Raw genomic sequence first — 12,936 nt, forward strand, 5'->3', positions numbered from 1 at the left:
TGTTCGTACTAGGAACTTGGCCCCCCATAGGAATTGCCTGAAGCGTTCCATTGACCATACCACTGCTAGCATCTCTTTTTCGATGACACTGAACTTTTCTTCATTGGGTGCCAATGACCTGGAAGCGAAACACACCGTTGAGACTTTACCATTGACTGCCCTCTGCATAAGCACTGCTCCCAGGCCTCTATCACTGGCGTCTGTAGTTAGTATGGATGCTGCTGCTTGGTCGAAACCCTTAAGTGGTACAGCCTCACTCATTTCCTTTTTCAACGCCTCAAACTCCTCTTGCTCTTCCTTGTCCCATTTGAATCCATTCCTCTCTTTCAGCAGCTGTCTAAGATGGTGGGTTTTTGTTGCAAAGTGCGAGATGAATTTGCTATAGAATTCGGCCACACTGGGGTAGGCGCATCCCTTAAAGCTGCTATGTTGGCTCTTTTGGGCTCGATACCTTTCTCACTGATTTCATGTCCAAGGTATGTCACAGATGGCACTCCGAACTTGCACTTCCCCCACTCTGCCGTGAGTCCATTGATTTGGAGTATTTTCAGGACTGCATGTAACTTGTCGTTGTGTTCCGGTTTGGACTTCCCCATTACCAGAATGTCGTCCTGGAAATATTGGACGCCTTCCACCTTTTGGAACAGCTTGTGAATCAACTTTTGGAAGACTGCCGCCGCTGATGCTAACCCGAACGGCATCCTCATGAATTTGTAACACCCAAACGGTGTAATGAAGGAAGTGAGGTGGCTACATGTAGGGTGTAATGCTATGTGATGGTACGCCGAGGATAGATCCACCGTGGAAAACCACTTTATGCCTTTGGTTTTCGTGATCATCTCATTTATGCGTGGTAAAGGGAACTTGTCAATCAGTATGTTTTTATTTAGTTCCCTGAGGTCCACACACAGCCTCACCTTCTCGTTGGGTTTCTGCGCTACCACTACGGGCGAAAGCCATTCCGCGCTTTCGATGGCCTTTATTATGCCACTCTTCTCCAATCTGTCCAATTCTTCTTGTACCGCTTCGCGGCACCTAAACGGGATGTTCCTGGCCTTGTGGCTCACCGGTTTGGCCCCTTCCTTCAAGTGAATCATGTGCGAGAATTTCGTTAACTTTCCTATCTTCCCGCTGAACACTTCCGGGTACTCCCTCTTCCAGACATCCCCTTCGTATTCTTGTTCCGAATCCGTCAGCATTACTTTTTCTACTCCTCCTCGGTTGAGCTTGATGCCTAGGACGTCCTGGTCTTTCCATCCAAGTACCGAAGGCCCTTTTTCCGACACGTATAGCTTGCATTCGGCTTTGCTTCCTCGGAACTCAAACAATAGGGGACAATACCCTACCATGGGTATCCTTTGTCCTGTGTAGGTGACAAGACTCACATCCATTGGACATAGTTCCTTCTGTACGGTTTCTTGAAATTGTTCTTCCCATACCTTCTTTTGTACGATTGGGATGGGGGAACCTGAGTCCGCTACTATGTCGACCAATATTCCACCTATGTTCATTTTCAACACCGGTTTGTTGGAACCCTTGCAGTCCACATCCAACACTTGGTCCCCTATGTAGAGAACTTCTTCATCATACTCGTTCCCTCCTCGCGCCTCATCTTCTTCTGCGCTTCTATGGTCAACGTACTTAACTGCAGGTCCTCTGGGTTTTCGTCTGCAGACTTTCTCATAATGTCCAAAGATTCCGCAGTACGTACACTTCGCTTTGAATGCAGGACATGCCTTGTCGTTGCCTATGTGTGAAGTGCTTCCACACCGGTAGCAGTTCGTTTTCTTCTCCGATGTGGCCTTCTTTATAGCTCCTGCTCCTTGCTGGTTCCTTTTCGAGAAGTAATTTTTGGGTGGTCCCATTTGTCTGGCCTTGTCTCCTTTGTTGTTCACCATCACTCTGCATACTGTTTGTTTGTTGCTCGTCTCTTTCCTGGCCGCTTCTGCACATCTCTTGGACAATTCTGCCTTCTTCACTAAGGCCCACACCTCCTTAAGGGGGGCATCCCCGTTGACCCACAGCTTTTCCTGCACTGTTGTGTTTGATGTGTGCATGATTATTTGATCTCTCACCAGTTCGTCATGTAACGCTCCAAACTAACACGTTAAGGCCAATTTCTGTAGAGCCGCTACATATTCATCTATGGTCTCGCCGCTCTCTTGCTTCCTCTGAAAGAAGTTGCATCGGTCTATGGCCACACATACCACCGGTCTGTAGTGTGCGTCTATGTCTTCAATCGCGATTTGGAATACATCCGTGTCTACCGCTTGTCTCGTTGCCTTTACCATGTTGTCGTACACTCTTATTCCCTCCGGTCCGAGGTTATGTAGTAAAATCTTCAACTTCCGTGGGCTGGAGTATTCCGCTTCACTCTCTTCCTCTAGCCCTGCCAAATAATTCAGAAAGTACCTCTTCCAATCTTCCCACGGCATCGTGGGTTCACCTCTCTTTGGTAGGAACGGTACCATGCTGGTGAGTGATGTGGAGGTCGCCGCCATTCTCTCGTTGTCCCTTGCATTAGCTTGGGCTTGTCTGTTGTCGTTAGGCGGACTGCCTGGTGCTTGCTGTTCTTCCCTTCTTCTCCCTTGGGTAGGGCTGCTTTCGCCACTGCCTGAGGCTCCTCGGGATTCCAGGGTTGCTTCCCGCCTTATTTCTGGTCGCTGTATAAGCTCCGCCTTTGCTTGCCAGACTAGGCGCTCTGAGGTGGTCTACGTCGGGGTTGGCTCGTGTAACTAACCTCACCTTCAGCTCTGTGGCTTCTGGATCACCGCTGCCCGTGTCTCTGTGCCCCTTATGTTGAGGAGCCGGTTTGGGATTCACTGTGCCCCTTATCCTAGGACTATGTGCTCTGTAAGGCCTTAAAGAGGGCTTACTTCAATGTTTGTCTTGTGGTAAGGCTGGCTGCGACCGCTCCGTACTTTTTTCGTGGCCCTGTGCAATGCGCACGCTCCAAGAAAGTAGCTCGAGTAATTAGGGGTAAAGTTATCCTGTTCGATTTTTTTTTTCTTATCGTTTCAGGTTCTCAATGCTTTTCATATCCCGCCTCGTCGCCATTATAATAATGCCCCTTTTATACTTAAATAAATACTCGGCAGCCTTGCTGGTTGTATAAACTATGTTTATTCCCGGAGCCCGGGGATATGCGACCGCTCGCTAACAGGGCTCGCCCGCTTTCACAAATTGGCCGCCCTTCCGGTTCCGGCCTGGGCGACGGGTGAAAGACTAGACCGTCACCAGACGTGTTATTCTAACGCAAGATGCATGGCACTTGGGAGGGCTGCATCACAACAAAAAGCAGAACACAGGCTGTTCGTGGGAAAAAAACGACTGCAAGTTTATTTACATTCTGTTATGCAGTACACAGGTAGGGATAACTTACGGGTGATCATACGAGTGCAGCGCTGTTTAGGACTAACCACAGACACCCATCCTGAAACAATCTCCAGCTACTGGGCATCACATTGCTGTCTTATTATCCATCCAATGCTGTACATTTTGCATTGAGGCTGCAGCTCAATCATTAGGTCTCGCTGAGCGAACGGGCATGTGTTCTCAGGGAGACTTAAGTAAGGGCTCTCAAAAATGCACCCAAAGGTGGATTGCCTACAATGCATGTGTGCGCACACCATTTGCCTCTCTCCTCACTCATGCTGGTTTGCTTGCAGCCGGCATCAGACTTCAGAGGAATTGTTGATACACTCAGTCACTTACCCATAAAATCATTCACACACCCATTTACTCACCTACACATCCACTTACATAGTCAATCACATCCATGCAGGCACTGTCACACCCACTCACACACTGATACATCTAATTATTTAACTAGTACTCAGGCAGCAACGTACACATGCACTTACACACCCATATACCCAGTTATACACCCAGCCATGCACCTATAAAGCCAGTCACATACCTATTCAGAAAACCAGTTATTCACACACCCTGTCAGACAGTAACAGAGGCTCTTACACATGCATTCACACACCCACAGAGCACTTATGTATCCACTATTAAAAGAACCATTTGCAAAAACTGTTGCACACCTAAACACCCATTAACACAGTCAGTTACCAATCCATTGAGCAAGTTATATACCTATTTAGACACCCTTACCATCACTAACACACCCAGTCAGTTGCACACCCAAACACCCATTAACAGTCAGTTACCAATCAATAGAGCCAGTTCTATACCCATTTAGACAGTCATAGACACACCCAGTCGCACACCCAGAGAGCTAATCACACATCCAGTGGCACACCACCAGAGCCACATATAGCCAGATATTGATTGATACACTCAATCAATCAATCAATCAAGAAATGTATATAGCGCGCTACTCACCCGGAGGGTCTCAAGGCGCTTGGGGGAGGGGGGGTCTTCTACTGCTCGAACAGCCAGGTCTTGAGTTTCTTCCTGAAGGAGAGGTGGTCTTGGGTCTGACGGAGGTGGATGGGTAGGGAGTTCCATGTCTTGCCTGCCAGGTAGGAGAAGGATCTTCCTTCCATGGTGGCTCTTCGGATGCGTGGAACGGCGGCGAGGGCGTGGCTGGTCGAACAAAGCTGGCGGGTGGGAGTGTTGAAGGTCAGACGGTTGTTGAGGTACTTGGGGCCCAGGTCGTGAAGGGCCTTGTGTGCGTGGGTGAGGAGTCGGAACGTGATTTTCTTGTTGACGGGGAGCCAGTGCAGGTCTCTCAGGTGTCCGGAGATGTGGCTGTGACGGGGGATGTCCAGGATGGGTCATGCGGAGGTGTTCTGGATGCGTTGGAGTCTCTTCTGTAGTTTGGCTGTGGTTCCGGTGTAGAGGGTGTTTTCGTAGTCCAGTCGGCTGGTGACGAGTGCCTGGGTGACCATTTTCCTGGTTTCGGTGGGGATCCATCGGAAGATCTTTCGGAGCATGCGTAGGATGTTGAAGCACGAGGACGAGACGGCGTTGACTTGTCTGGTCATTGAGAGGGAGGAGTCCAGGATGAAGCCCAGGTTGCGTGCGTGGTCCGATGGTTTGGGTGCGCTGCCCAGGGCAGGGGGCCACCAGGAGTCGTCCCAGGTGGAGGAAGATGGTCCCAGGATGAGGACTTCCGTCTTGTCTGAGTTGAGTTTCAGGCGGCTGTTCTTCATCCACTCGGCTACTTCTTTCATCCCTTCGTGTAGGTTGGTTCTGGCAGTGGCTGGGTCGTTGGTGAGGGAGAGGATCAGCTGAGTGTCGTCGGCGTAGGAGATGATGTTGAGGTTGTGTTGGCGTGCGATGGCCGCGAGGGGGCTCATGTAGATGTTGAAGAGGATGGGGCTGAGTGATGATCCTTGTGGTACGCCGCAGATGACTTCGGTGGCCTCGGATCTGAACGGGGGAGGCGGACTCTCTGGGTTCTTCCGGCGAGGAACGAGATGATCCACTCCAGAGCCTTCTCTTGGATTCCGCTGTTGCTGAGGCGTTATACTAGGGTGCGGTGGCAGACAGTGTCGAACGCTGCGGAGAGGTCCAGGAGGATGAGGGCCGCCGTTTCCCCGTTGTCGAGCAGGGTTCGGATGTCGTCAGTGGCTGCGATGAGGGCGGTCTCGGTGCTGTGGTTGGCGAGGGATCCGTTCGTCTCGAGGAAGGCGGCAAGCTGTCGGTTGACGATCTTCCCGATGACTTTAGCAGGAAACGGGAGGAGCGAGATGGGGCGGTAGTTCTTGAGGTCGGTGGGGTATGCTGAAGGTTTCTTCAGGAGGGCGCTGAGTTCGACCTGCTTCCAGCTCTCCGGGAAGGTGGCGGTGTTGAAGGAGCAGTTGATGACGTCTCGGAGTTGGGGTGCGATGACGGCGCACCTTGTTGAAGACGTGGTGGGGGCAGGGGTCGGTTGGTGATCCGGAGTGGATAGTGTTCATTGTGTGGATGGTGTCTTCGGTGCTGACCGGGGTCCAGGCGCGGAGGGTGGTGGTGGTGGGCGTCGGTTCCGTGGTCGGCTGCGTGGGTTGTGTGCCGAAGCTGTTGTGTATGTCGGCGATCTTGCTGTGGAAGAACGAGGCAAGTGAGTCGCAGAGTTCTTGCGAGGGGGTGATGTCGTTGGTTCCAGCGCTGGGGTTCGAGAGCTCTTTGACGATGTTGAAGAGTTCTTTGCTGTTGTGTGCGTTGTTGTCTAGTCGCTCCTTGGCGTCGTGGATCAGCTGGTGGTGTTTGCGGGTGGCGTGCTTGAGGGCAGTCATGTTGTCCGTAGTCGGGTCTTTGCGCCAGGCTTTTTCGAGGGTGCGGCAGTTCTTCTTGGAGTTCATGAGATCGTTGTTGAACCAGGAGGCCTTCTTGCTGCCCGGTCTGCTGGGGTGGTTTTTCAGGGGCGCGAGGTCGTCAGCGCAGTTGGTGATCCACTGTGTGAGGTCGTTGGCTGCCTGGTTGCGGTCCGTTGAGCTGGCGGGAGGGTTCAGGTTCAGGGATGTGGAGAGTTGGTCGGAGGTGATCTTGTTCCAGCTCCTGCGGGGAACCAGTTGCGGGTGGTGGTGGGTCGTGGTCCTTCTGAAGCTGAAGTTGACGCAGCTGTGGTCTGTCCAGTGGAGTGGCTGAAGGAGACGTCCTTGCTGGAGGAGAAGACGGGGTCGAGCGTGTGTCCGGCGTAGTGGGTGGGGGTGGGGTTGTTCACCAGTTGCTTGAGTCCGAGGTTGTCCAGCAGGGTGGTGGTGTTGCTGTTCTTGTTGTTCTCCAGGTGGAAGTTGAGGTCCCCTAGGAGGATGTAGTCAGCGGAAGAGAGGGCGTGCGGGCTGATGAAGTCTGCGATGTCTTCGCTGAATTGTGTGCGGGGTCCTGGGGGTCTGTAGATGAGGGTGCCTCTGAGTGTGGTCTTGGGGTCGGTGTGTATCTGGAAGTGGAGATGTTCGGCGGCTGTGAGGGTGTCGTCGGAGTTGGTCATGATGCGGATGGTGTTCTTGTGGACGATGGCGATGCCTCCTCCTGTCTGGTTGGCGCGGTCCCTCCGGGTGATCTTGTATCCATCCGGGATGGCGATGTCGGGCGCTGAGGAGGCGTTCATCCATGTTTCCGTGAGGAATGCGACGTCTGGAGATGTGGTGTCGAGCAGGTTCCAGAGTTCCACGGCGTGTCTGTGGACGGAGCGGGTGTTGAGCAGGATGCACTTCAGGTGGTTGCTGCTGGTGCTCGGCTTGGCGGGTGCGGTGCAGGTCCGGATGCAGGAGAAGTTGAAGGATTGGCAGCAGAAGGGTCCGTGGGTGCGTCGTGGGGTGGCTCGGTAGCATCCGGGGATCCGGCCGGTGTTTAGTGCGTTGAGTGTGGCGGCGGCGAAAGTCCGGCGGGTGGGCTGGCATCTGCGGGTCCAGGGGGTCTGGCGCTGGGCGCGGTCCAGGCGCGGACGGGCGCAGACGGGCTTGCCTTTGGCGCGCCTTCGGCGCACAATCGGCGCGCCCACTGCGCGTGCGAGGGGACGTCATGAGAAGGGAGCCGGGAGGAAGGGTTCGCTGGGTGGCGGGAGCGGGGGTCCTATCGGCTGGCGGGGGGGGGCCGCAGGGAGGCAGCGGCGGGAAAGTCCGGTGCGGGCGAGCGGGCGGCTCAGCGGGGGCTTGGTCGCCTGGAGCGAAGTTAGTAGCAGCAGCGAAGGAGCAGGGAGCAGGAGGAGCGTGGGGGCGACCAGGCCTCGGCGAGGCACAGTGGTTGCTCCTGATGTGGGTGCAGTGGTCCCCTTAAGAAGGGAGCCGGGAGGGAGGGTCCGCTGGGTGGTGGGAGTGGGGGTCCTATCGGCTGGCGGGGGCGGGGCCGCAGGGAGGCAGCGGCGGGAAAGTCGGGTGCGGGCGGGCGGGCGGCTCAGCGGCGGCTGGGTCGCCTGCAGCGAAGTTAGGAGCAGCAGCGAAGGAGCAGGTAGCAGGAGGAGCGTTGGGGCGACCAGGCCTCGGCGAGGCACAGTGGTTGCTCCTGATGTGGGTGCAGTGGTCCCCTTAAGAAGGGAGCCAGGAGGAAGGTTCCGCTGGGTGGCGGGAGCGGGGGTCCTATCGGCTGGCGGGGGGCGGGGCCGCAGGGAGGCAGCGGCGGGAAAGTCGGGTGCGGGCAGCGGCGGCTGGGTGGTCGCCTGCAGCGAAGTTAGGAGCAGCAGCGAAGGAGCAGGTAGCAGGAGGAGCGTGGGGGCGACCAGGCCTCGGCGAGGCACAGTGGTTGCTCTCAGTCACTCACCCATAAAATCATTCATTCAACCATTTACTCACCTACACATACATTTACATAGTCAATCACACATCCATACAGGCACTGCAACAACCATTCACACAGGATACAGCTAATCATGTACCTAGTACTCAGACAGTAAAATACACATACTTATACACCTATACACCCAGCCACCCACCCATAAAGACAGTCACCTACCTATTTAGAAAACCAAAGTTACTCACACACCCTGTCAGACACCAACCAAGGCTCTTACAAATACTTTCACACACCTCCAGAGCACTTATGTATCCACTAGTGATAGAACAATTTGCACAAACAGGTGCACATTCAAATACCCATTAACACCGTTAGTTACCAATCCATAGAACCACTTATGTACCCATTCAGACACTCATGCAGTAACTAACACACCCAGAGAGCTACGTACACACCCAGTGACACATCTACAGAGGCACATATAGCCAGACAGTAATTGATACACTCAGTCACGCACCCATAAAAGCTTTCACACACCCATTTTCTCACCTATGCATCCACTTGCATAGTTAATCACACACCCATACAGTCACTGTCACACACCCTCACACTCTGATACAGCTATTCATGTACTCATTACTTAGACAGTAACTTACACATGCACTTACACACCCTGTATACCCAAATATACAGCCAGGTATTCACACATCCTGTCAGACTGCGACAGAGGCTCTAACACGAACATTCACACAGCCACAGAGCACTTATGTATCCACTAGCAATAGAGCTATTTGCACAAACAGTTGCACACCCAAACATGTATTAACACAGTCAGTTACCAATCCATAGAGCCAGTTATATACCCATTTAGACACCCATACAGTCTCTAAGATACCAAGAGAGCTACTTAGACATTCAGTGACACATGCACAGAGGCACTGATACAGTCACTCGCATATGCACTCAACCACTCACACACCAGGTCACCATCCCATAGAGCTACTTATGTACCCATTCATGCATCCATATTGAGCCCCGTACACAGTGTCTTATACACTGACATAACCACTTACCTAGCAACTCGCTTACTTATAGTATGTAATTTAATAGTATGTATTGTAAAGTTAAATGTATTCTATATTGCTTTTCAGATATCTATTTGTTTTTAAAGAGAAGGATTTCTAATGACCAAAAACACAGAAAAGAGAAGAAAACAGAGGATGCAGTACTATTTGCTTGAAAGTGAGAGTACAAAAGCACATGATGTGCAGAACATACTGTAAAAAACAGACCTACTGGTAAGAGAACTAAGGAGTTTTTAAAAACAGAATATGGGAAAACGCAAAATTTAAAAAAGTTTCAAATTGAAAGCGAGGTTTACAATTGGCTCAGAAAATTGAAGGATTAAGTCAGATTAAAAGTATTTTTTTTTTAATCAAAAACACCTAATTTGACAAGGAGGCAGAAACTATTTAAAGAAATATGTATAAGAATGTGCAGAAGTACGGTAATATAGATTTTGGTACTAAAAATTAAGGAGTGCGAGAGAAGAGCAGCACTAAAACAAAACCAATATATTGAGAGTATGGTTGATAAACCATTTGCTCTGAAGCGCAAACTATTTATTTTGATACTTAATGGAATGACAACACTGGATAAAACAGTGTTAATTATGGTTAAACCTGTCGTCCTTAGAGTTGTCTTCCCCCAAGCTACTTGCCTACTTACCTCCCCTTTTTGCTGCATCTTTCTGCTGACCAGTGGTTAACCCCTTCGCTGCTGGCAGGATTCCCCCGCTGTGCTAGGAGGTGGGGGGGCACGCACATCGCCCCAGTGCTCATGACGAGCTCAGCTGGTCATGAGCCACGGCGCTCCGGTGCTCGTCATGACCGCGCCCGTTTAATGGAACGCTCAGCACAGCAGGGGAATCAGCCGAGCGTTCAAGGGTTCCATTAAACGGGCGCGGTCATGACGAGCTCAGCTCGTCATGAGCACCAGAGCTCCGTGGCTCATGACCAGCTGAGCTCGTCATGAGCACAGGAGGGGTTAAGTGCATGTGCTTCTCCCATAAACATGGTAACATTGGTGTAGACACAATTTACATATTTAGTTTACTTGTAAGTTCCTTGTAAAGTGGTATACCATATACCCAGGGCCTGTAATCTAAATGCTACTTGTAGGCCTGCAGCACTGGTTGTGCTAGCACACAAGTTGCCTTTCAAACCTGTTTCAGGCCTGCCATTGCAAGGCATGTGTGTGCAGTTTACAACCACTTGGAAATGGCATTTAAAACCACTTGTCAAGCCTTTTTATTACACATAACTCACCACTAAGTCACACCCTCGGAAGCCCCTAGGGCAGGGTGTGGTGTAATTAATTGGTAGAATATGTACTTTTAAGTTTTACATTTACTGGTAGTGACAAACAGCTAAATTTGTTTTTCACTACTATTGTAGTGTAGTTCCTATCTTCCCAATAGGCTCTGCGCATTGGAATAATACCTACAGCAGTAAAGGCCTAGGCCAGACGTTAACAAGGTCTACTACTGTCGATACTAGACTTAAGTTTTGGGTTTGCCAGCGTAGCTCAGAGTTCGCTAGAAACTTTCTCGAATGTTCAGGAAAGAATTAACTCCCCTGATTAGACAAGAAGGGATTTAGTTTCTGACAACCATAGAACATGACAACTTTGCTCTCCCCTAATCAAGAGTGTATCTCCAGAGTCGTGTGAGCACAAGGCAATTATTTTACTCAGTCAGTACGTGCATTCTTAGTCTCATCAGATTGTAGAGAAAAGGAAGAGACGGGCGTGTTCAATAAAAAGGTGTTATTTATTGATCAGTCTCTTTTCTCGTACAAGAGAAATGGATTGATATTATTGCAATACTTATAGTTAAGTAAAGTGCATACATTAAAAGCAATAGTATAAAATAATACTGTAAAAACATTGATATGGTTTCTGAGCCATATGATGTTTAAAATGATTAAAATATATTTACATATACATTTGACTAAACGTACTCAACTGGTGTTTCTAAATACGCCTACCCCGTGTACCTGACCTAAGTCTAATGCGTGGGCGGGAATAGAAAGTTACAGTTTAAGTTAAGTTTGTTTTTGCCAAGTGAATAACTAAAGAATTCTCTGTGAGGGGTTGTTCAGTTCTGTACCTGGAAGTTAGGATGAATGAGGAATGGTATCTCTTTCTCTGCTCTCGATATTCCAGGCTGCCTGCGAGGGCTGCCCGAAAGCGCCGGTGCTGGGTCTCTCGGTAGGAGATAGCAGCGCGTCTCTCAGCGCGTCAGGAAAGCGGGGCTGCTGCCAGCGGGGTCTGCTCTGCTTCTGGGCTTCGGCAAGTATGGCTGCTCCGTCTCGTCACCACGCGTGTGTTTGCATAGGGCAAGATCGGCAATATTTATACCTTAAAGGTGCCGAGATTGACGTAAGGATGGACATAGATACGTCAATAAAGATGTCATACGACTTGCTCGTTAGCACATTCTTTTACTGAAGTTCTCTGTGAAATCAAAACAATGGCCGCACGGATTTTCCAGGTTGTCATAGGTTTGATTTGTTATGAGAACGTCGTATGCCTTATCAGGGGCTGGAGGAATGTCGCTTGTCTAATTAGATCTCAAGCGTTATGACCTAATCAGATAACACGTTCCTGTGCCGTAGTGTGACTGCGTCAGATAACGGTATCTGCATCATGGGGGCTTTTCTTGCCTCATGGGCTGACTGTTACTTAACTTGATAGTTAGTTTAACCAGAATAGGGTCAGGAATAGGGGGATCGATTCAGAACCTATAGGAATACATGACACTATGAGGCCTCTTCTCATAGGCTAGCATTTGGTATTCCTTAAACACTTTTAGGCTGCAGTTCCTGATCAGAAAGAGGCCACTGCATCATGTTTTATATCATTGGAATGGTAATGATTAATGGTAAAGTTTCATTTAACATTACTATTTTAGAAATGCCACTTTTAGAAAGTTGGTATTTCTCTGCACTTACTGCTCTGTGTTCCTTGAAGCCTGTCTCCAATACACATCTACACTTTGTGCATTCCCCCTAGACAGCCACAAACACAGGAAGGGTGGGTGTGACAGAGAACTCCTCTGCATTCATCTGCATTTAAATACCTGTTCCTGGACAGGAAGAGGGGGAAGAAGCTGACACTTACACCTGAATAGACAGTGTCTGTGTCCTACACAAAGGGCTGATTACAACCTATTGTGAGTCTGGAGCCAGGGCAGGGATGAAAGAGGGACCTGTGCACTTCAAGGGCCTGCTTTGAAGTCACCTCCACTTCAAAGTTATAACTGGGTATAAGTACTGAGCTCTGACCCTAAACGCCCGTACACTACTGTACCTATGAAGAACTCTGCCAGGAGTAATGACTGCTGTTCCACAAGGAGTGCCACTCTGCTTGACTGCTGTTGTGGAAGAACTGCTTTTCTGATTTGTTGTGATGCCCTGCTGATCTCTGCCCTGCTGAGGACAAGGACTAGACTAGTTTCACGTGAACCCAGAGTGACTTAAAGGGCTTGTTACCTTGCCTCCTGTTCTGAAGTGTCAGGGCCATCAAAGACTTCCTTCAACCATGCAACACCACCTGGACTCTGCCATCTGTGAGTCCTGCCCTACGAAGTGGTGCCAGTCCAGTTCTGGGCCCTAGAAAAAGGGGATTTCTGCTGTCGAGAACCATCAAATTCAATGCAGTGATGGCTTTGCTGCGATCGGAACTAACGCATTGCCCTTCGAAGCAGGAGTCGATAGACAACATCTCTTCGACGGATTGCATGGCTCA

The 12,936-nt window shown here is 50.3% G+C and overlaps 1 long non-coding RNA gene across 3 annotated transcripts in view; it reads left to right on the plus strand.

Annotated features, from left to right (window-relative positions):
- Nucleotides 1–12,936, plus strand: part of LOC144772766 (uncharacterized) — a 46,475-nt gene that overhangs the window by 5,316 nt on the left and 28,223 nt on the right. For all 3 annotated transcript variants that reach the window (XR_013599834.1, XR_013599836.1, XR_013599835.1), the window contains exon 2: nucleotides 9,279–9,425. This is a non-coding gene — a long non-coding RNA (uncharacterized LOC144772766). The remainder of the gene's footprint in view (nucleotides 1–9,278; nucleotides 9,426–12,936) is intronic.

The sequence above is a fragment of the Lissotriton helveticus genome, chromosome 8 (assembly GCF_964261635.1).
Source record: "Lissotriton helveticus chromosome 8, aLisHel1.1, whole genome shotgun sequence".
Classification (NCBI taxonomy): domain Eukaryota; kingdom Metazoa; phylum Chordata; class Amphibia; order Caudata; family Salamandridae; genus Lissotriton; species Lissotriton helveticus.